This window comes from Heptranchias perlo, unplaced genomic scaffold (assembly GCF_035084215.1).
Source record: "Heptranchias perlo isolate sHepPer1 unplaced genomic scaffold, sHepPer1.hap1 HAP1_SCAFFOLD_420, whole genome shotgun sequence".
Taxonomy (NCBI): Eukaryota; Metazoa; Chordata; class Chondrichthyes; order Hexanchiformes; family Hexanchidae; genus Heptranchias; species Heptranchias perlo.
The window spans coordinates 53,761-78,390 of NW_027139432.1; the positions used below are offsets into that span (position 1 = coordinate 53,761).

Consider the following 24,630-nt stretch of genomic DNA (forward strand, 5'->3'; position numbering starts at 1 on the left):
AAACAGTGAACATTATCCCCCCCTCACTACCCGCCGGGAAATGAAGGGGAAATGGGGATCGGTCAGGGAGCGTCTGTAAATGAAGGAGAAATGGTAATCGGTCAGGGAGCGTCTGTAAATGAAGGGGAAATGGGGATCGGTCAGGGAGCGTCTGTAAATGAAGGAGAAATGGTGATCGGTCAGGGAGCGTCTGTAAATGAAGGAGAAATGGTGATCGGTCAGGGAGCGTCTGTAAATGAAGGGGAAATGGGGATCGGTCAGGGAGCGTCTGTAAATGAAGGAGAAATGGTGATCGGTCAGGGAGTGTCTGTAGATGAAGGAGAAAGGGTGATCGGTCAGGGAGCGTCTGTAAATAAAGGAGAAATGGTGATCGGTCAGGGAGCGTCTGTAAATGAAGGAGAAATGGTGATCGGTCAGGGAGCGTCTGTAAATGAAGGAGAAATGGCGAGCGGTCAGGGAGCGTCTGTAAATGAAGGAGGAATGGTGATCGGTCAGGGAGCGTCTGTAAATGAAGGAGAAATGGTGATCGGTCAGGGAGTGTCTGTAAATGAAGGAGAAATGGTGATCGGTCAGGGAGCGTCTGTAAATGAAGGAGATATGGTGATCGGTCAGGGAGCGTCTGAAAATGAAGGAGAAATGGTGATCTCTATACCTTTAGTCATCCAGGGAGCTCCAGCTTTGGATGCTGTTCCTTTCCTCCTCGTGGGAATCTGTCTACTCTGTACCCAAACCAACTCCTCCTTGAAGGCCTCCCACTGTTCAATTACTGTTCTGCCTGCCAATTTTTGATACCAATCCACCTGGACAAGATCCCTTTTTAACTCACTGGAATTAGCCCTCCTCCAGTTAAGAATTTTCACATTTGACTGTCCCCTGTCCTTTTCCATAACTGTTCTAAACCAAATGAGATTATGATCACTGCTGCCCCACTGAAAGATGCTCCACCTGCCCCACTTCATTCTCCACACCGAGCCCACTGCTGTACTCACATTCACTCTCTCACACTCTCTCACACTCACTCTCTCACACTCTCTCTCACACCCTTTCACTTATGGTTTAGGGCCACTGAAAGATGATGCGATGGGTTTGGATTTCAGCACAGGGAGGAGGGAGAGTGTGTGGGACGGGGATTTACAACTTTGAGGAATGAGAGAGGAAATAATGTTCCATAGAAAGTAAAGATATCTGATCTGAATTTCTATCCTGTAGTTACAGTGATAACTTTTATAAACTACTTTTACAGGGGAGGATTTGCAGAGGGAAACTCAAACCAAAGATCACGTCAAGATCTGACAGTCACTCGATTCATCAGGACCTGAATATCATCGACCTTTGAATGTGGAAGGAGAAATGTTTGTCTGTTCTGTCTGTGGGAGATGATTTTAGACATCAGTGTGAGTGGAAAAGCACCGAGACACAGACCGAGTGAGAGTGTTCCAGTGCACTGACTGTGGAAAGAGCTTTAACCAGTTACACAGCCTGAAAAAACACCGCACCATTCACAGCGGGGAGAAACCGTACACGTGTTCTGTGTGTGGACGAGGCTTCAACTGATCGTCCAACCTGGAGAGACACAAGGACACCCAGACCATGGAGAAACCGTGGAAATGTGGGGAATGTGGGAAGGGATTCAATTACCCTTCAGAGCTGGAAACTCATCGACACAGTCACACTGGGGAGAGGCCGTTCACCTGCTCCGTGTGTGGGAAGGGATTCACTATTTCATCCAGCCTCCAGACACACCAGCGAGTTCACACTGGGGAGAGACCTTTTAAATGTTCTGACTGTGAGAAAAGGTTTAAATGGAAAAGGAACCTGCTGACACACCAATGTACCCACACTGGGGTGAGGCCGTTCACCTGCTCCGTGTGTGGGAAGGGATTCACTCAGTCATCCCTCCTCCTGACACACCAGCGAGTTCACACTGGGGAGAGGCCGTTCACCTGCTCCGTGTGTGGGAAGGGATTCACTCAGTCATCCCTCCTCCTGACACACCAGCGAGTTCACACTGGGGAGAGGCCGTTCACCTGCTCCGTGTGCGGGAAGGGATACACTCGGTTATCCACCCTGCTGACACACCAGCGACTTCACTCTGATGAGAGACCTTTTAAATGTTCTGACTGTGAGAAGAGGTTTCAAAGCAAAAGTAATCTGCTGTCACACCAACGCACTCACACTGGGGAGAGACCGTTCATCTGCTCTGTGTGTGGGAAGGGATTCACTTGGTCATCTGAGCTTCTGACACACCAGCGAGTTCACACTGGGGAGAGGCCTTTTAAATGTTCTGACTGTGAGAGGAGGTTTAAAAGCAAAATTGAACTGCTGAGACACCAACGCACTCACACTGGGGAGAGACCGTTCATCTGCACCGTGTGTGGGAAGAGATTCACTCAGTCGTCCATCCTGCTGACACACCAGCGAGTTCACACTGGGGAGAGGCCGTTCACCTGCACCTTGTGTGGGAAGAGATTCACTCGGTCATCCATCCTGCTGACACACCAGCAAGTTCACTCCGATGAGAGACCTTTTAAATGTTCTGACTGTGAGAAGAGGTTTAAAAGCAAATTTAATCTGCTGACACACCAACGCACCCACACTGGGGAGAGGCCGTTCTCCTGCTCTGTGTATGGGAAGGGATTCGCTGGGTCATCCACCCTGCTGAAACACCAGCGAGTTCACACTGGAGAGGGGGCGTTCACCTGCTCCGTGTGTGGGAAGAGATTCACTCAGTCATCCACCCTGCTGACACACCAGCGAGTTCACTCCGATGAGAGACCTTTTAAATGTTCTGACTGTGAGAAGAGGTATAAAAGCAAATTTAATCTGCTGACACACCAACGCACTCACACTGGGGAGGGGCCGTTCACCTGCTCCGTGTGTGGGAAGGGATTCACTTGGGCATCCTCCCTGCTGAAACACCAGCGAGTTCACACTGAGAGACCTTTAAATGTTCTGACTGTGGGAAGAGATTTAAAATCAGAAACGAACTGCTGAGACATCGACGCACTCACACTGGGGAGAGACTGTTCACCTGCTCCATGTGTGGGAAGAGATTCACTCGATCATCCCACTTTCTGAAACATTAACTTGTTCACACTATTGAGTGACCTTTTAATGCAGTGACTGTGAGAAGAGCTTTAAAAGCAGAAATGAACTGCTGTCACATCATCGCATGCCCATTGGTTGAGAGACTGTTCACCTGCTCCGTGTGTGGGAAGGGATTCACTCAGTCATCACACGTGCTGAGACACCAGCGAGTTCACGAAATGAGCAGGTCCAACGAGCCGGTCTGTAACACAGGCCAATGACTCAGTGCAGCTCGTTACCCAGTCACTGGGCTCCGTTATGGCCTCTCCTTTGAGTAACACACAAGGAGAAATTGTAAATCTGAAACAGAAAGAGATAATGTATAACACTTCATATCAACCACCAGTTTTTCCCTCTTTCCGGCTTTTAAAACAATCTGTTTCACAGTTTGTCAAACCCGAAACAGCCTCTGGGATTTGCTGATCGAGAATTTCAGTGGAAATTGGGACCGTCATTAAATATCGGAACAAATATCCCCGCTGAGGTTTCGGGGTTGTTATTGGTTTATTTATATCAGTGAGTGACCAATTTTAAACTAGGTGAGGGTCTGAACCTAAGGTAAGAGCCTGGGATAGACAAGAGATTCTTCAATGTATCAAGTTAAATTACACTGATTCCACCAACACTGGACATCACATCCCTCAAACATTGTTACCTGTTACTGTATAAAACTGGTGAGGGTGGAAATGGGAAATAACTGAAAAAAAATTCATTGTTTCAAAGTTAATTCTGATTATTATTATTATACAAACATTCTACAGCCGGTCCCTTAAAAAGGACCCAATATCAAACCAGTCCCCAGTCCTTGGGCCTGTGCCTATGTTGTGATTTGCACCCGCTTCTGACTGACTTGGTATCAGACGCACTCCCGTCAACAGTAAACGGATGGAGCCGGATCCATAAGAGAAAAATGAGGACCGACCTCCGCGGTTCTCCCAGAGTGCGGGAGGCGGAGTAACAGCAGCAGACAGAGAGATCTCTCTAAACCAGCCGCTGCCGCCGGAGAGAAGCGAGTCCCGTTCCGAGCCGTGTCTGTCAGGCGCCCGCTGACCCTCTCTTCACTGAAGGGGACCGATTCAGCACCAACTCACACACCCACCATTGGATCATTGAATCACCTTCAACACCTGAATTACATCACCACTTAATCCTCTATACACGAGGAAATACAAACCTTGTCCATGCAACTTGTCCTCATAATGTAACCATTTTAGCCCCGGTATCATTCTGGTCTTTCTGCGCTGCACCTCCTGCAAGGCCAATATATCCTTCCTGAGGTCTGGTGCCCAGGACTGAATGCCGTGCTCTAAATGTGGCCTTCGCAGAGTTTATAGAATTCTAACATAACTTCCACCCTTTTGAATTCCAGTTCCCTTGAGATAAAGGCCGACATTCCATTAGCCATTTTAATTATTTTTTGCACCTGTCTGCCAACTCTTCCTGATTTCCCGAAGTATCTCTGCTCACCCACAGTTCCTGGTCTACCATTTCGAAAATACTCTGATTTATCTTGCTTCGGGCCAAAGTGGATGGCCTCACACTTTCCCAGATTGAAACTTTGAACAGTCTGGGGCTCTTTTGTATAGAAAAGAGAAGGCTGAGGGTGACCTGATACAGGACTTTAAGATTATGCAAGGGTTTGATCGGTCAGATGTAGATAAGGTGTTTGTACTTTTGGGAGTGGGGACGTCAGAACTTAGGGCCATGAATATAATAGTCATCAATAAATCCAATATCGCATTCAAGAGAAACATATTTATCCAGAGAGTCGTTAGAATGTGCAGCTCGCTCCCACAAGGAGTAGTTAAGGCGAATATCATGGATGCATTTACAGGGAAGCTGGATAAACACATGGAGGAGAAAGGGGTATTCGGGTTTGCTCATAGGGTTAGATGAAGAGGGGTTGGAGGAGGCGCGTCTGCAGCATAAACACCGGTATAGTCTAGATGGGCCGAATTGCCTGTTTCTGTGATGTACATTCGATGTAATTCTATGTAAGCTCCATCTGACACAGTTTTACCAACTCACTGAATCTATCAATTTCCTTTTACAACTTTATGCTCCCATCTACACGACTCACTGTGCCTCTTAACTTGGTGTCTTCGACAAACCTGGATATACCGCTCTCTATTCCTTTATCTACCTCATTTATACATATAATAAAAAGATGATTTGCCGGTACAGATCCCTGGGGGACACCACTAACCACATCCTATCAATTTGAGTACATACCCATTAACCCTACTCTCTGTCTCCTACCTCCAAACCAACTCCCTCGCCATTTCCATGGGTTGCTATAAATTCCACATGTTCTCATTTCTGTTAACAGTCTCTGATGCTAAACCTTAACGAGTGCCTCTGGAAGTCAATATACACATAACCCCCATAGACACTCCATCATTTACCACATTAGTCACATTTTCAAAAAGTTCAACTCGTTTCGTTAGACTTGACTTACACTTTACAAATCCATGCTGACTCTCTCTGATCAATTCATGTTTATCCAAGTGCTCAGTCATTCTTTCCCTAATAACAGATACTGGTAACTTCCCCACAACAGACGTCAGACTAATAGGTCTATAATTTCCTACTTTATCTCTCCTACCCTTCGTATATAATGGAATGACATTGGCAATTTTTCAATCCATGGAACAATTCCTGAATCAAGAGAGTTTTGAACGATCATGACTAAAGCATGTACAATTTCCTCACCTATTCCCCTTCGTCCCCTGGGATGGTCACCATCAGGTCCTGGAGATTTGTCTATCTTTAATTTAATTATTTTCTCCAATACCATTATTTTACTTGCACTGAATCCCCTTGATTTATTTTCAGTTTTCCTCGTGTCTCTGGTACATTATCCTCATGATTTTCTGCGAGTATTTAGCAAGTCTGCCATTTCCTGAATTTCAATTGTAATATCACCGCCATCTGTCCTTAAGGGGCCCATATTACTCTTAGTCACCCTTCTTTCTCTTAATATACGTGTAAAAACCTTGATTGTTGTCCTTAATTTCACTCAAGTTTTTCTCGTTTTCCCTTTTTGCACCTTTAACGATTTTTTTTTAGTTTCAGCACCACAATAAACAACACTTCACTGTGAAATTTGCTCAATTAGTTCTTCAGTGTCAGAGCGAGAATTGTCTATCCCTAATTTATTTAAAGTAACAAACAAACACAAGCTCACATATTCATTCGTGTATCATCGCACTGATGGACACAGAAAGATAAACACAGCCTGAAACGCAGTCAGTATCGGGATTCACAGGGAAACGGGCAAGCGAAATCGACAAAGATCAAACAGTCTGAACCCCCAACAGAATGTGACGTGTTGCTGAAAGATATTAATGAGAGGAGGTGATAACCCGTACTGTGATTTTGCTCCGTGGCTTAGTTGATTAAAGCACCTGTCTAAATACCAGGAGATTCTGGATTCAAATCTCAGTGGTGCCTTTTTGTAATTCATGGCGTTCAGTGGTTTTGAGAAGCAAAAACACACAGTGCGGTGTTTGTGTTTTGTGCAGGAGCCAACACGGAACTGATCGGGAAGTTTCTTCAAAAATGCCTTTTCATTATACAGACAGCCCTCTCATAGAATGTGTCCGTGACATGTTCTTGTTTCTGGGCTCGTTGAGGTCGGGGTATAATTCTCGATTCGAGGTTCATACCCTAATTTGGAACTAGACTTTTGATCCTTGAACTGCGGTTCAAACTTTTGCAAAGAGGGAAAAGAAGTCCCCAAATCACTCCACCTGAATCTCACGCGGTCTCGGAAGAAGTTCAGTTCAAACAATCAGGACTTTAAAGGCACCTCAATGACCTGCACTTTCATTGAACGAGCTTTGCTTCCAATTGCATTCGACCTTGAAACCACTCTGGGTTTTCATCTCACTGAAGCAGAGTGTGGCCGCTCTGTATCTGTGAGCATGTCGGTGACGAGCTCAGCTTTGATATTGGTCGCTCTCAATTTTCAAGATCTCGCCAAGCTCAGGGAAAAGAAACCGAGAATCGAATTGTCCCTGTAAGTGATGAATTGAAGGGATTGGTGCTCCAAGCAGATCTGGAAAATTCACAGTGCGGTCGCTCAGGAATTCCAAATCCACCCTCTCGCCACTCGGTGATCATATTATATAAGATGAAGACCGGCTCGTTGGATTTGATTTTCACTCCTGCAAGCTTCAACTATTGATTTTGTAAAAGTAAACTGACAGTAGACAGCTGTTATATTGGTCACTGCAGCTCAGTGAGTTACTAATTTAGCGGATGACATTTCTGCCTTTCTTCGTTGGCGCGAAAGTTTGATGGACCAGGTGACTTATCTATTTTAAGTACATTTAGCCTTTCTTGTACCTCTTCTTTCTCATTTTTTAGCCCATCCAGTATCTTAACTATATCTTCCTTTATCGAGAATCTGGCAGCATCTTCTTCCTTGGTAAAGAACAATGCAAAGTACTCATTCAGTACCTCAGGCCATGTCCACTGCCTCCATGAGTAGATCTCCTTTATGGTCCCTAATCGTCCCCACCCCTCCTCTTACTACCCGTTTACTGTTAACATGTCTGTAGAAGACTTTTTAATTCCCTTTTATGATGTCCGCTATTCTTATGCTCTCTCTTTGCCCCTCTTATTTCCTTTTTCACTTCCCCTCTGAACTTTCTATATTCTCTCTGGTTGGCACTTGTGTTATTAACCTGACACCTGTCATACACCACTTTTTCCCACTTCATCTTACTCTCTATCTCTCTTATTATCCAGGGAGTTCTGGCTTTATTTGCCCGACCTTTCTACCTCGTTGGAATGTACCTTCTCTATACCCGAATCATCTTTTTAAAAGCCGCCCATTGTCCAATTATAGTTTGGCCTGACAATCTTTAATTCCAATTTACCGGGGCCAGATCTGTTCTCATCCCACTGAAATTGACCCTCATCCAATTGAGTACTTTTACTTTAGAGTGGACAGAGTCCATTTCCATAGCTATTCTAATCCTTATGATACTGATCGCTGCTCCCTAAATGCTCCCCCACTGACACTTGCTCCACTTGGCCCGCCTCATTCCCTTGCACCAAGTCCAGCAATGCCTCCTTCCTCAGTGGGCCAGAAACGTACTGGTCGAGAAAGTTATCCTGAACACATTTCAAAAATTCTTCCCCTTCTTTGCGCCTTATATTATTGTTATCCCAGTCTATATTAGGATAGTTGAAATTCCCGGTTATTACTATTTTATGGCTTTTGCACCTCTCTGTAATTTCCCTGCAAATTTGCTCCTCTATCTCCGTCCCACCAGCTGGTGGCCTATAGAATACACCAAGTAGTGTAATCGCATCTCTATTGTTCCTTAACTCGAACTCAGTACCCAGGAGAAATCCCCTCGTTCCTGGGAACTTTGTATTAAGCAGAAGTTAGCAGCAAAAAGTGTTCGTGGTGGGACTGAGAAATGCTTAAACAGCCGACACCCTGTGAAACAGAGCTCCAAGTGTCGGTTTAAATAAAGTCCTGAACTGACAGAGCGGAGGGCAGATGAGGATTGAATTAAATCCCAATTCACTGAATCTGTCAGGAGTGGGATTCCTGAGCTTGTGTGTGAGCTGAAACTGGATCGGTCCCGTTCTGTAAAGACTGAATGGGAGGCGGCTCCCAGACAGGGCTCAGGCCGGGACTGGCAGCTCTCCGCTGGGAACGGCTGGATTGGAGAGCGGGGCTCCTGCGCTGTTGCTGCTGCTGCTTCCGCCTCTTCGAGTCCCTGTGGCGGTCGGTACCGATCTCCCTCCTATGGATCCGGCTCCAGGTGGGCGCTGTGGACCTCGTGGCGCAACGGTAGCGCGTCTGACTCCAGATCAGAAGGATGCGTGTTCGAATCACGTCGGGGTCATTGCATTTTCACAACGTTTCAGTATCACTCTGTTTTATCGCGGGGCAGTCTTTCAGGGATGGTCTGTTCACTGTGTGTAAAATAATATTTATCACAGAATGAACACACCACAGAAGGAGGCCATTCAACCCATCAATCCCTTACCTGCCTTTTGTAAGATCAATCCCATTGGTCCCATTCCCCGTCCCTTTCCCCGTGGCCCTGCATTTTCCCCTTCAAGTATTTATCAAATTCCTTTTTGAAAGCCACGATTGAATCTGCTTCCACCGCCCTTTCAGGCAGCACATTCCAGATCATAACTATTCGCTGCGTAAAAAAGATTTTCCTCATGTCGCCTTTGGTTCTTTTGCAATCACCTCAAATCTGTGTCCTCTGGTTCTCGACACTTCCGCCAATGGGAACAGCTTCTCTTTATTAACTTTATCTGAACCCTTCATGACTTTGAACACTTCTATCAAATCTCCTCTGAACCTTCTCTGCTCGAAGGAGAACAACCCCAGCACAGCGTAAATGCGCTCAATTAGCTCCAATTTATTTATTTGGGCATTAAACAAAATGTGAAAGACTGGCAAGGCGTTGTGTGAACGGAGCTCACTGCTTTAAGACAATAAATCCAATCACTGTGTGGGCACTGGGTTCAAATCTCACCACTGATAGAATTTCTGGCAATGTTCATTTTGACCTGTTCGCAGAAAACCCGATTGTCGTGCGATGGAGCAGAGGATGTGAAAGAAGCTGAAAGTGGAAGTGCGGATATTAGTTTCATCACAGTGACAGGACACGTTTCCACAGGTTCGGGTCTCTCACCTTAAGATTCTTTCCAGCAGAGTGGGACAGGTGATCAGAGTGACCGGGCTCCAGCGGCGCAATCGGTCAGTGCGCGGTCCTTATCTGACAGGACAGGGTCGGGAAATACCGAGGTTGTTAATTCGAGTCTCACCGAGATCAAACCATCCTTTTGCTTGTGAACATTTCGACCGGAGTTGAAGGTACAATTAGTTTGTTCCAAAATGCATCTACTTATTTGTATTGCCATGTGGTTCCTCCGGACTGCGCTGTTGCAATAGCAGATGAGATGTTCAGTATTCCTTGTTTACAGGAGGGAGGCTGTGGTTTTGGAGACACAAACTATGATTTTGATCCATCCACAAATCGTGGGATTTAACTGGAGCTTTGAACCAGCGCCTTAGACCGCTCAGCCAGGATACTTTCCAACCTACACTTCAGGAGCTAGTTTTACAGGAATAGAATTACTACAAGCAAGAAATCTACCCCTCCAGCACCAATGCTCACACGGCAGCAGGATGCATGTGTCCAGTTAGAAACCTGTCTGAAGGAACATTCAGTCTGACAGAGCCGGAAGTCCAGCAGGTTGACTTTCGGTCGGAGCAGATGTTGAGTCTCCTCCTTGAGAGAGTTTGCGCGGTTTTGCGGCAAAATTTCACATACCAGCTCCTGATCCGTGAACTAAAATCCAACTCTGGTGGGACTCGAACCCACAACCTTTGAATGTCCCCTCCGATTATTAAGTAGAAGTCCAACACGCTATCCATTGCGCCACAGAGTCAGTTATGCAACGTGAGGGAGAGCGGGGATCCTGTGCTGTGGTTGAGGCCGTCAGGCTGCTCCTCTTTCCGCCTTTCACATTCCGAGAGCCGCGGCGGCAGTCTGCACCGATCGCCCTCCAATGGATCCGGCTCCAGCCGCTTGTTGTGGGCCTGGTGCAAGAACAGTCGCGTCTGACTCCACATCAGAAGGCTGCGTGTTTTGAACCAGGTTGAAATCACTGTGGCTCAGGGTCCTGCCGACTGATTTTAGATCGGGACAGTGTTTTAGCGATGGGATGTTCAGTGTTTGTGCAACAATATCAAAATTAAATTTGATACATTAATGAGCTTTTTTTTCTGTTACTTTCTATTTACACCCTCTCCAGTTTTATGTAGAAACAGTTAACAATGTTTAAGGGATGTGGTGTGCAGTGTTTGTGGAATCAGTGTAATTAAATTTGATACTTTCATCTGTTCCTTCTCCAACCCAGACCCTTATCATTAGATTTGTACCTTCATCCTGTTTAAAATAGGTTACTCAGTGATAGAAATAAATCAGTAACAACCCCGAAACCTCAGCGGGTATATTTGTTCCAATACTTTGTGATGGTCTCGATTTCCATTCAAATTTTCAATCAGCAAATCCCAACGGGTGTTTTGGGTTTGACAAACTAATTTAAGTACTTGACTGATTCCTGGAAATGATCCAGTGGGGATTTCCTTACCGGTACAGATATAGAAATAAATACATTCCATCATTTCACAAATGACAGTTGCATAAATAAATATATCGCGATATCCAACATGGAAAAGCAGCTCTTCATGTTCATAAAAAAACTTCCACATTTTATTGTATTAATCCACTTACGTTTCAATGTAGAACATATATTCAGAGCATCCCTCGAAACTTAAAGAATGGTGAAACAATTGTAGATTTTACAAACACATAACACGCTATCGTATAAGTAAGATTAAGGCCTACTTTGTGAAACTTGTATTCTAATTGTCTTTATGATGGCACAAAAAATATTTCTAGATGTTCGTCCCCAACTTAACGGAGAAACTAAGATGTAAACCAAAAGGATTTTTCAAAAACTATTTGGGGCGATATGATCAGTTCCCCTTCTCCTTTCTTTAATTGTTACCTTTTGTTAATTGTTCATCTTGATCCGTTTGCTTCATTTTTTCTCCGTCATTTCTGGTGAATGTTCTATCTGTTTACGTTCTTAAATATTTGATTTGTTTGTTCCTTTCCTCTTGACTTGTGATTTGTTGACCTCCAGGTTAAAGTGTGAAACAGAAATGTGGTTATATTCAGGCGTGACTCTGAAGTGTGAGACCGAGAGGTGATGCCGGATGTGTGACCGAGAGAACAACTGCTGGAGGCGGAACTGTCCGTAACCTAACATACCCCCTGTGGCATTGCTCATGGTCGGTCGGATGACAATGTTTTATATTGACTGAACGGCTATGTATATAACACACAACGGATTTACTGCTGCTTTAACTCCACAAAGTATAATCACCATAAATGACCAAAGTCTCAGATCAGTTGGAATTGAATTACTGTTGGTGAGGGGAGTTTGTACATTGGAAGGAGTTTATATATTTACAGCTCCAGGTAAACCTGCAAACCTCCCTCGCCTGTAGGTTACGTCACCATGAGGTGTCGACCTTGCTTTGCGCTTCTGGTCTTCTGAAGTGTGATTGAACCTGACCAAAAGTTTCCTATAATTAGTGAGGAAGGAAGGTATCAGTGTAAATGGGAGATATAAACGTGGATATTTCACTGGGTACCATGGGAACCAGATACACTGCTCATTCCAGTTAATTGTCCAGCAGGAAACAGAAATCATTCTCTTCAACTGTACTCGCGCGAAGTAAAAGGAAACAAACAAAACTGCTCAGTTCTTTGTTTTCGCTTCTTCTGCTGGTTTACGTTCACTCACCGAGAAAGTGACAGAGAGACTGAGAGATTGGATTGGCTGTTTCACTTTGTAATTTATTACACTTTGTAATTATTATAAGAGACGGTTCCATCCCAAATATCCTGTGCCTGACATTCTCATTGATTCTAAGATGTGCTCTGAATGAGTTTCTACTAATTGCACATTGTGGAGAAAAGCTGAACGCCGAAAACTGCTCTGAAACCAGCTTCACTTCACAACCTTTAATGGAGATTGGCTGCTGGTTGTAGGTAAAGAAGTTTGTAAAATACGCCCTGTGGAGCAGTATCCTCAAAACGTGTTTTGGACACATTCGCAGGTCAAACATCTTACATTAAATGTAACGAATATACAAATATGTCACAAGTGTTAATATTCACACATAATGATACGAGGAAGGAGGCATTGGAGGATCTGGTTCTGGGGAATGAGGTGGATCAAGTGGAGCAAGTGTCACTGGGGGAATATTTAGGGAACGGTGATCATAGTATCATAAGATTTAGATTAGTTATGGAAAAGGAGAAGGAGCTATTTTGAGTAAAATACTTGATAGGAGGAGGGCCAATTCAAGTGGGTTGAGAACGTACCTGGCCCGTGTAAATTGAAATCAAAGATTAGCAGGCTAAAATGTAATCGAACAATGGGTGGCCTTTAAAGAGGAGATGTTTCGGGTACAGTCTAGGTAGATTCCCAGGAGGGGGGAAGGCAGGGCAACTAAAGCCAGAGCTCTCTGGATGAATCAAGAGATAGGGGGTTAAATGAAGCAGATAAAGGGGGTTTATGACAGATGTCAGTTTGACAATACAAGTGAGAACCAGGCTGAATTTGGAAGTAACGTGGAAAAGTAAATAAGTGGGGTAAAGAGAGAATATGCACATAGATTGGCGGTTAACAGAAGAGGTAATCCAAAAGTCTTCTGTAGGCATTTAAATAGAGAAATGGGAATAAGAGGAGGGGTGGGGCCGATTAGGGACCAAAAAGGAGATCTACGCATGGCGGCAGAGGGCATGACTGAGGCAGTAAATGAGTACTTGGCATCTGTCTCTACCAAGGAAGAAGATGCTGCCAAAGTCACAGTAAAAAGGGAGGTAGTTCAGATATTGGATGGGGTGAAAATTGAAAAGAGGGTGCAGAAATGGTTCCAGGGATGAGGGACTTCAGTTCTGCGAATAGACTGGAGAAGCTGGGGTTTTGTCCTTAGAACAGAGAAGGTTGAGAGGAGATTTGATGGAAGTGTTCAAAATCATGACGGGTTTAGATAAAGTAAATACGGAGAAACTGCTCCCATTGGCGGAAGGCTCGAGAACCAGGGGACATAGATTTAAGGTGATTGGCAAAAGAACGAAAGGCGACATGAGAAAAAAAATAGGCAGCGAGAAGTTCTGATCTGGAATGCGCTGCCTGAAAGGGCGGTGGAATCAGATTCAATCGTGGCTTTCAAAAGGGAATTGGATAAATAGGAGAAGGGAAAAAAAATTGGAGGGCTGTGGGAAAAGAGCGAAGGAATGGGACTAACTGGAATATTCTTACAAAGAGCCGGTACAGACTCGACGGGCCGAATGACCTCCTTCTCTGCTCCAACGATTCAATGATTTGTCAAGCTCGAAGTGCTTGCGACTTCAGTGGGAGGTCCGTCTGTACAAAGAACAAGCACTTCCGCATTGCAGTTCTGCAGCACTTTCCTTGTTGGCTCCGGAATTAATACAAATACCGCCCTGTGTTATTTTGTCGTTTAATTCACAAATGAGGTAAATATCACAGAAAATAAAAAGGCACCGCTGGGAATCGAACCGATGAACTCTTGTTACGGAAAAGGCAATTTGCCCAGCTTCGCCAAGGAGACAAATTAAGTTGCAAAGGCCCCAGCTCCTCTGACTGATACCGAGCATCGACCTGTAACTGTCTGATAGCGTTTGAGACAGTTTGTATTTTCCCATTTCTCTTGTCTATTTCGCTGTGTTTACCGATACTCTGTATCTCTCGCTGTGTTTACCGATACTCTGTATCTCTCGCTGTGTTTACCGATACTCTGTATCTCTCGCTGTGTTTACCGATACTCTGTATCTCTCTGTGTGTTTACCGATACTCTGTATCTCTTGCTGTGTTTACCGATACTCTGTATCTCCCGCTGTGTTTACCGATACTCTGTATCTCCCGCTGTGTTTACCGATACTCTGTATCTCCCGCTGTGTTTACCGATACTCTGTATCTCCCGCTGTGTTCACCGATACTCTGTATCTCTCGCTGTGTTTACCGATACTCTGTATCTCTCGATGTGTTTACCGATACTCTGTATCTCTCGCTGTGTTTACCGATACTTTGTATCTCTCGCTGTGTTTACCGATACTCTGTATCTCTCGCTGTGTTTACCTATACTTTGTATCTCTCGCTGTGTTTACCGATACTCTGTATCTCTCGCTGTGTTTACCTATACTTTGTATCTCTCGCTGTGTTTACCGATACTCTGTATCTCTCGCTGTGTTTACCGATACTTTGTATCTCTCGCTGTGTTTACCTATACTCTGTATCTCTCGCTGTGTTTACCGATACTCTGTATCTCTCGCTGTGTTTACCGATACTCTGTATCTCTCGCTGTGTTTACCTATACTTTGTATCTCTCGCTGTGTTTACCGATACTCTGTATCTCTCGCTGTGTTTACCGATACTCTGTATCTCTCGCTGTGTTTACCTATACTTTGTATCTCTCGTTGTGTTTACCGATACTCTGTATCTCTCTGTGTGTTTACCGATAGTCTGTATCTCTCGCTGTGTTTATCGATACTCTGTATCTCTCTGTGTGTTTACCGATACTCTGTATCTCTCGCTGTGTTTACCGATACTCTGTATCTCCCGCTGTGTTTACCGATACTCTGTATCTCTCGTTGTGTTTACCGATACTCTGTATCTCTCGTTGTGTTTACCGATACTCTGTATCTCTCGATGTGTTTACCGATACTCTGTATCTCTCGCTGTGTTTACCGATACTCTGTATCTCTCGCTGTGTTTACCGATACTCTGTATCTCTCGCTGTGTTTACCGATACTCTGTATCTCTCGCTGTGTTTACCGATACTCTGTATCTCTCGCTGTGTTTACCGATGCTCTGTATCTCTCGCTGTGTTTACCGATACTCTGTATCTCTCGTTGTGTTTACCGATACTCTGTATCTCTCGCTGTGTTTACCGATACTTTGTATCTCTCGCTGTGTTGACCGATACTCTGCATCTCTCGCTGTGTTTACCGATACTCTGTATCTCTCGCCGTGATTACCGATACTCTGTATCTCTCGCTGTGTTTACCGATACTCTGTATCTCTCGCTGTGTTTACCGATACTCTGTATCTCTCGCTGTGTTTACCGATACTCTGTATCTCTCGCCGTGATTACCGATACTCTGTATCTCTCGCTGTGTTTACCGATACTCTGTATCTCTCGCCGTGATTACCGATACTCTGTATCTCCCGCTGTGTTTACCGATACTCTGTATCTCCCGCTGTGTTTACCGATACTCTGTATCTCTCGCTGTGTTTACCGATACTCTGTGTCTCTCGCTGTGTTTATCTCTCTGTGTCAATCCGTGGTCTGATTCTGAATGAACAATGAAATAAATGAGGAGTTTTAGACAATTCTCCCTCTGACTCTGAGGAACCAATGAGCGAAACTTTATAATAAAATATTGTTTATTGTGAAGCAGCAAAGAAAACATTGTATTTTGAATGTTTTAGGTTCTGTTATGTACAAAAAGAAACTGTGACCACAACGTGTTTACAACAAGCCGCCTTTTAAGTTGATGTCCGGCTCGCTAACATTACAGCACGAGGTGTGGGCACCGCACTGATAACCTTCATGTTTATCCGGGCCTTTCAGACACTTCGTGTGACACAAGAGCTTTCCAATCCCCGCCAGCTCCTGGACACCGACACATCCGTTGAAGCAGCATTCACCGGCAGGACCGATATCGCGCCCCCTTTGCCGGACTTCAGCAAATTGAACTTTGAAAATACAAAGCAGGGCGGAAAGTATCTGGAAAACAGTTAAACTTTCAGTGTTCAGACTTTAGTGAGACCAATAAACAGGACTTTGGGTCGATATCAAGTGGGTGTGCAGTTGGAGTGCGCTGTTGTTTTATAAAGTGTGGGAGTGTAGATATGAGTGTGATGTTTATATATGAACTGTGAGTGTGTTGATATGAGTGTGATGTTTATATATGAACTGTGAGTGTTGATATGAGTGTGATGTTCACATGTGAACTGTGGGTGTGTATATATGTGTGATGTTTATATATGAACTGTGGGTGTCTATACATGAGTTTTAAGTTTATATATGAACTGTGGGTGTGTATATATCAGTGTGATGTTTATATATGAACTGTGGGTGTGTATATATGAGTGCGATGCTTATATATGAACTGTGGGTGTGTATATATGAGTGTGATGTTTATATATGAACTGTGGGTGTGTATATATGAGTGTGATGTTTATATATGAACTGTGGGTGTGTATATATGATTGCGATGTTTATATATGAACTGTGGCTCTGTATATATGAGTGCGATATTTATATATGAACTGTGGGTGTGTATATATGAGTGTGATGTTTATATATGAACTGTGGGTGTGTATATATGAGTGTGATGTTTATATATGAACTGTGGGTGTGTATATATGAGTGTGATATTTATATATGAACTGTGGGTGTGTATATATGAGTGTGATGTTTATATATGAACTGTGGGTGTGTATATATGAGTGTGATGTTTATATATGAACTGTGGGTGTGTATATATGAGTGCGATGTTTATATATGAACTGTGGGTGTGTATATATGAGTGTGATGTTTATATATGAACTGTGGGTGTGTATATATGAGTGCGATGTTTATATATGAACTGTGGGTGTGTATATATGAGTGCGATGTTTATATATGAACTGTGGGTGTGTATATATGAGTGTGATGTTTATATATGAACTGTGGGTGTGTATACATGAGTGTGATGTTTATATATGAACTGTGGGTGTGTATATATGAGTGCGATGTTTATATATGAACTGTGGGTGTGTATATATGATTGCGATGTTTATATATGAACTGTGGCTCTGTATATATGAGTGCGATATTTATATATGAACTGTGGGTGTGTATATATGAGTGTGATGTTTATATATGAACTGTGGGTGTGTATATATGAGTGTGATATTTATATATGAACTGTGGGTGTGTATATATGAGTGTGATGTTTATATATGAACTGTGGGTGTGTATACATGAGTGTGATGTTTTTATTTGAATTGCGGAATGAACAGGAGAGGCAATGCCTCCTGGGGTTATATTTTTTTGAAGACAATGACATAAAGGGAAACGTTGACGTGGGGCCGAAATAGCTCAGTTGGGAGAGCGTTGGACTGAAGTTCTAAAGGTCCTTGGTTCAATCCCGAGTTTCGGCAGTTTTTGGTTGTTTAGTTTCTTCTTCCTCGCTTCGATTCCCGCATTTATTTACAGTGAAATTTGATCCCCGCCACTGAAGGATTGGGGATTGAATAGAGAGACATCAAGGATGGGAAATATTTATATCGTCTGTATTTGGTTTTTATTTCTCTGTTACCTTCTGCCTTTTTCTCTTGGTTTTGTCTCTCTCGGTGCCGGGTGACTATTTGATTTGATGCACTTTATTCGAAAGTGATGCCTTTTCCCCATCTCGGGGCGGTCAGACCCGCTCTGTCTGTCTGTTGCTGCTGATGATCATTCATGGGAACAGGCCGCCTAATTAAACGTTTATCTGCAAACCGGAGCAAGACAAATAAAAAGAAAGACGTGTTTCTCCGGCCCAGGGGTAAAGTTACAATGGATGTTATTCAATAAACTGTCCCCGTGAATTTGTCTGTGGTTTTTTTCTGTAAAGCTTCGATTTTAAAAGTTACAAAAACCCGAATTAAATAAAGTAAATTACAAGAATCGAATCCGTGATCATGACATTACGATACACTCTGTGCAAATAAGCTAACCGGCCGTACGAACCGCACATTCGGCTGTTCACTTATTTTTTGTTCCTGTGCGCTGGTTGGTAGCGGTTTCTGCACTTGGACCCCTAAATCTCTCTGCTCCTCCACAGTTCCGAGCTTCTCATCATTTAGAAAATACACTGATTGATCTTAGATTTAAAGTGGATGACCTCGCTCTCCCCCACATTGAACTCTATTTGCCGCAGTTTTACCCACTCACTGAATCGATCAATTCCCACTTTTCAACTTCCTGCTTCTATCCACATTATTTATTCCGCCACCAGAAGGCTGCGTGTTCAAATCACGGGTAACAGTTGCTTTTCGAGCTGATCGGATTCTGGATCGTTCCGGAATGAATGTTTTATCTGCTTTTTCTCAATAAACAGAACCTTGCTCTAAAGTCTGATTCCCGAGTTCTCAAATTTCACGAAGGCGTCTCATTCTGCCCTCGACTTTTGATCTTGAACTGCGGTTGGAACTTTTGCAAAGCGGGAAAAGATGTCCCCAAATCGCTCCACCTGAATCTCAAACGCTTTGGGAAGAAGTTCAGTTCAAACAATCAGGAATTTAAAGGCCCCTCAATGACCTGCACTTTCATTGAATGAGTTTTGTTCGCCATTGTATTCGACCGTGAAATCGCTCTCCGCTTTCATCTCACTGGTGAAGAGTGTGACGGCCTTGTATCTGTCAGCGTGTAAGTGACGAGTTTGGGGTAAGCACGGGTCGCCTTTATTTTTGAAATCTCACCAAGCACCAGAGAAAAGAAACTTAGAATCAAACTGTCCCTGTCAGTGATGAATTAAAGTGAATATCGCTCCAAGCAGCCGCACAGGAGTTCCAAATCCACCCTCTCCCCACTCGGCAATCACATTAACTGAACTTTACTCTGGCCCAGTGTCACCGCGCTGAAATCGAGTATTTCTCGGCCACAATTTTTTTAACATCATAGTTACTGGTTTAAGAGTGAAAACTGCCGTCCGCTTCACTGTAAGTACAAGAGACAACTTTGTAGACACCGTGTAGTGTCACAGACCTGCTCGTTGGACCTGCTCATTTCATCTAATCTCATTTTCAGCAAACCTGAATATTACTGGAATATAGAATGGGGAATCACAGCTCAAAAAATCAATCCTCTCGACCACGAGGGGACCGAGTCTTCCAACATACAGGTGTTTAATGGCAAGGTGAGCTTCATGTTCAGAAATAATACAGCACAGATTTTCACTGGTGCAAGCTGCACACCCTTTATTTTGGAAAAGTAAACTGATAGTAGAGCGATGTTATATTGATCGCTGCAACCTGAAGCTTTAGCTCGGTGAATTAGTCCTTCAGCAAGAGCAAAATCGTATCTCTGTCGTGCAATTCATTAGCGCGTTCGGCTATGAACTGAAAGGTTGATGATTCGAGCTTACCCGGAGACGCCAGCGGACCTTTTACCTTAACCTTCATTGTCTCGCATTCCCAGGGTTCGAATGTGGGTCTTGTCTGCAACAAAATGTAACGTCAACATTGCCAGCTGAGTGCGTCTGATTTTCCACCATTTAATCTGCTGTCGGATAGCAGGCGTTTGAAAAATATCCAAAATAACTGAGATTGGCTTGAAGAAATCGGAGTACTTCTTGACAGATAAGGTTTCAGGCGAGCTCATTCACTCTGACATGGATATTTCTGCAGTGAGTGACTCCAGACTGTTTACACAATGAATGTCACTCCCTTTATTTTGGAAAAGTAAAATGGTCGTCACATTCCGACTGGTTTCAGTTGATTTGTGAGAGATCGTTAAAGGATCAATCTCCGGTTAAGGCGGCCTTTTTCTCTCTCTCTGTTGGCCGAATCCAAAATTAAATTGGAGCTGGACCAATCAGGCAAGAAATCAGGAAACACTTTAGCAAACAAAATACGGCCGAAAGCTGGAACTCTCTCATCCCAAAGGATGTGGATTGTGGCTCAATTCAAATTTTCAATCAGATTTGGGTCCTAAGGGATATGAGTCCAAGGCGGGGAAACAAAGATGAATTACTTATCACCTCATGATCTAATTGAATGGGGCAGCAGGTTCGAAGGGCTGAATGGTCTTCTCCTGTCCCGATGTTCCTCTCCTGCTCAGTGCGGGGCTGGACGTCTGGTAAAAGGCATCAAACTAACTCCAGAATGAAAAGCGGGTGTTCAGATTCAGCCACCCTGAGGTGGTCGAACAAACTGAACCCCGACAGCAACGTCACCACCAGCCTCTCTGCAATAATAGGATGGGAAGGAGCCCTGCCGCTGGCCCGGCTCGCTCAGTCGGTAAAGCACGAAATTCCTAATCTCAGGGTCGTGGGTTTAAACCACACATTGGGCGTTTTGTGTTCTATTTTTCACAGTGGGTGATGAAAGGTTCAAAGTGCAACCTCTTATCTCCAGTTCATGAAATCCAGTTATATAAACAGACACAACACTGAGCTGTGTGAAAGGAAACCGTGAGCGTTGCCAAATATCCAGTCCCTCCCGATTCTATCTTCTCATTCCCTCCACATGAGACACGGCAGATACCGTTTCAATAGGATTCATTTTTGCTGTTATTAAAAATGTTGATGGTTAGAAAGTGTAATATTTAGAAGACGCCAACTCTGGATCCATTCGCCTCTCTGATACCTCCTGAGCCCACCTTACCCTCTTTGATTCTCCCTGAGCTCCTCATCTTCTCTGATACCCTCAGAGAGTCCATTGTCCTCTTTGAACCTTGTCAGCGCCCTTTACACTCTCTGATACCCGCTGAGTGCCCCTCACCCACTGATACGCCCTGAGCGTCCTGACACTCTCTGATACCCTCTGGCAGTCCTTCCCCTGTGCGAGATCTCAATATACTCCCTGATACCCTCTGACTGTCCCTTCCCCTCTCTGAGCCCCGTTACACTCTCTGATGCCCTCTGACTGTCCTTTCCCCTCTCTGAGCCCCGTTACACTCTCTGATACCCTCTGACTGCCCCTTCCCCTCTCTGAGCCCCGTTACACTCTCTGATACCCTCTGACTGTCCCTTCCCCTCTCTGAGCCCCGTTACACTCTCTGATACCCTCTGACTGTCCCTTCCCCTCTCTGAGCCCCGTTACACTCTCTGATGCCCTCTGACTGCCCCTTCCCCTCTCTGAGCCCCGTTACACTCTCTGATGCCCTCTGACTGCCCCTTCCCCTCTCTGAGCCCCGTTACACTCTCTGATGCCCTCTGACTGCCCCTTCCCCTCTCTGAGCCCCGTTACACTCTCTGATGCCCTCTGACTGCCCCTTCCCCTCTCTGAGCCCCGTTACACTCTCTGATGCCCTCTGACTGCCCCTTCCCCTCTCTGAGCCCCGTTACACTCTCTGATACCCTCTGACTGCCCCTTCCCCTCTCTGAGCCCCGTTACACTCTCTGATACCCTCTGACTGCCCCTTCCCCTCTCTGAGCCCCGTTACACTCTCTGATGCCCTCTGACTGTCCCTTCCCCTCTCTGAGATGCCCTTGCCCCAAAGCATCGCCACGAAGAAGCCATTAGACCCCCTGATGCCTTCTCAGAGCCCGTTACCGTCCCTGATATCAAAGTGCGGTGTAACTTCACAGGTGAATCTACCGGTCTGTGTTAAGGATGAGATCCAGAGTTTGTTCGGCCGCTGTTGCTTCCGCCTCTCCCACTCTGAGAGCTCTATCGGCGGTCGGTACCGATCTCCCTCCTACAAACTGGGTGTGGATCTATGAGTGCGTTGTTGTTTTATAAACTTTGTGAGTTTATGTATGACAGCGATTTTTATATATCAACTGTGGGTTTGTATATATGCGTGCGATATTTATAGATGACCTGTGGGAGTGTATCGATGAGTGTGATATTTATATATGAACCGTGGGTGTGTATATATGAGTGCGATGTTTATATATGAACTGTGGGAGTGTATCGATGAGTGTGATATTTATATATGAACCGTGGGTGTGTATATATGAGTGCGATGTTTTTATATGAATTGAGGAATGAACAGGAGGGGCAATTCCACCTGGGGTTATATTTTGTTCCAAGACAATGAAATAAAGGAACTTTTTGATGTGAGCCGAAATAGTTCAGTTGGGAGAGCGTTAGACTGAAGATCTAAAGGTCCTTGGTTCAATCCCGAGTTTCGGCAGTTTTTGGTTGTTTCGTTTTTTCATTCTCGCATTTATTCACAGTGAAATTTGATCCCCGCCACTGAAGGATTGGGGATTGAATAGAGAGACATCAAGGATGGGAAATATTTATATAGTCTGTATTTGGTTTTTATTTCTCTGTTACCTTCTGCCTTTTTCTCTTGGTTTTGTCTCTCTCGGTGCCGGGTGACTATTTGATTTGATGCATTTTATTCGAAAGGGCGGTCAGACCCGCTCTGTCTGTCTGTTGCTGCTGATGATCATTAATGGGAACAGGCCGCGAGTTATACATTTATCTGCAAACCGGAGAAAGTCAAATAAAAAGAAAGACGTGTTTCTCCGGCCCAGGGGCAAAGTTACAATGGATGTTATTCAATAAACTGTCCCCGGGAATTTGTCTGTGGATTTTTTTGTAAAGCTTGGATTTAAAAGTTTAAAAACCAGAAATAAGTAAAGTAAATTACAAGAATCGAGTCCGTGATCATGATATTACGGTAAACTCGATGCAAATGAACTAACCGGCTGTCCGAACGGCACATTCAGCTGTTTAATTAATTTTTGTTCCTGTCCGCCGGTTGGTAGCGATTTCTGTACATGGACCAAAAATCTCTCTGCTCCTCCACAGTTCCTAGTTTATCACCATTTAGAAAATACTCTGATTTATCTTAGATTTAAAGTGGATGACCTCGCTCTCCCCACATTGAACTCTATTTGCCGCAGTTTTACCCACTCACTGAATCGAAAACTTCCCACTTTTCAACTTCCTGCTTCTATCTCCATTATTTATTCCGCCACCAGAAGGCTGAGTGTTCAAATCACGGGGTAACCGTTGCTTTTCGAGCTGATCGGATTCTGGATCGTTCCGGGATGAATGTTTTATCTGCTTTTTCTCAATAAACAGAACCTTGCACTCAAATCTGCTTCTCTGGTTCTCAATTTTCACGAAGGCGTCTCATTCTGCCCTCGACTTTTGATCTTGAACTGTGGTTGAAGATTTTGCAAAGAGGGAAAAGAAGTCCCCAAATCGCCCCACGTGACTCTCAAACGCTTTGGGAAGAAGTTCAGTTCAAACAATCAGGAATTTAAAGGCCCGTCAATGACCTGCACTTTCATTGAATGAGTTTTGTTCGCCATTGTATTCGACCGTGAAATCGCTCTCCGCTTTCATCTCACTGGTGAAGAGTGTGACGGCCTTGTATCTGTCAGCGTGTAAGTGACGAGTTTGGGGTGAGCACGGGCCGCTTTCAATTTTGAAATCTCACCAAGCATCAGAAAAAAGAAACTTAGAATCAAACTGTCCCTGTCAGTGATGAATTGAAGTGAATATCGCTCCAAGCAGATCTGGACAATGCGCAGCGCAGCCGCACAGGAGTTCCAAATCCACCCTCTCCCCACTCGGCAATCACATTAACTGAACTTTACTCTGGCCCAGTGTCACCGCGCTGAAATCAAGTCTTTCTCGGCCACATACTTTCTTAACATCATAGTTCCTGGTTTAAGAGTGAAAACTGCCGTCCGCTTTACTGTAAGTGCAAGAGACAACTTTGTAGACACCGTGTAGTGTCACAGACCTGCTCGTTGGACCTGCTTATTTCATGTCATCTCATTTTCTGCAATACTGGAATAGAGAATGGTGAATCACAGCTCGAGAAATCAATCCTCTCTCCGACTGGGGGACCGAGTCTTCCAACATACAGGCATTTAGGGGCAAGGGGAGTTTGATGTTCAGAAATAAGACGGCACCGATTTTCACTCGTGCAAACTGCACACCCTTTATTTTGGAAAAGTAAACTGATGGTAAGACAGCTGTTACATTGATCGCTGCAAGCTGAAACGGTCGCTCGGTGAATTAATGGCTCAAGATGGCCACTGTGGTGCAATTGGTTAGCGCGTTTGGTTATTAACTGTAAAGTTTGGTGGTTCGAGCCCACCCGGGGACAATAGGGAGCTTTTACCTTAAAATTCGTTGTTTCGCATTTCCAGGTTTCGAATGTGTGTTCTGTTTCCAGAAAAATGTACCGTAAACATTGCCAGCTGAGCGCGGCTGATATTG

General features: G+C 44.4%; 1 protein-coding gene and 4 non-coding genes across 10 annotated transcripts in view; 4 read left to right on the plus strand and 1 right to left on the minus strand.

The window, feature by feature from the left end:
- Positions 1 to 24,630, plus strand: part of LOC137312324 (zinc finger protein 271-like) — a 175,951-nt gene that overhangs the window by 52,315 nt on the left and 99,006 nt on the right. For 4 of the 6 annotated variants that reach the window (XR_010960695.1, XR_010960696.1, XR_010960694.1 and 1 more), the window contains exon 3: positions 1,244 to 1,620. The exons of 1 other annotated variant lie outside the window; for it this stretch is intronic. The gene's annotated coding sequence lies outside the window, so the exon portion shown is untranslated. Of the gene's footprint in view, positions 1 to 1,243; positions 1,621 to 9,649; positions 9,708 to 24,630 lie in introns of those variants that run through there. One more of the 6 variants, XR_010960698.1, reaches the window with a different exon arrangement.
- trnaw-cca (transfer RNA tryptophan (anticodon CCA)) lies at positions 8,886 to 8,957 on the plus strand. The gene has a single exon. It is a non-coding gene; the product is annotated as a tRNA-Trp (tRNA).
- trnar-ucu (transfer RNA arginine (anticodon UCU)) lies at positions 10,433 to 10,524 on the minus strand. Its single transcript is given in 2 exon segments — positions 10,433 to 10,468; positions 10,488 to 10,524. It is a non-coding gene; the product is annotated as a tRNA-Arg (tRNA).
- On the plus strand, positions 17,820 to 17,892 carry trnaf-gaa (transfer RNA phenylalanine (anticodon GAA)). The gene has a single exon. It is a non-coding gene; the product is annotated as a tRNA-Phe (tRNA).
- trnaf-gaa (transfer RNA phenylalanine (anticodon GAA)) lies at positions 22,504 to 22,576 on the plus strand. The gene has a single exon. It is a non-coding gene; the product is annotated as a tRNA-Phe (tRNA).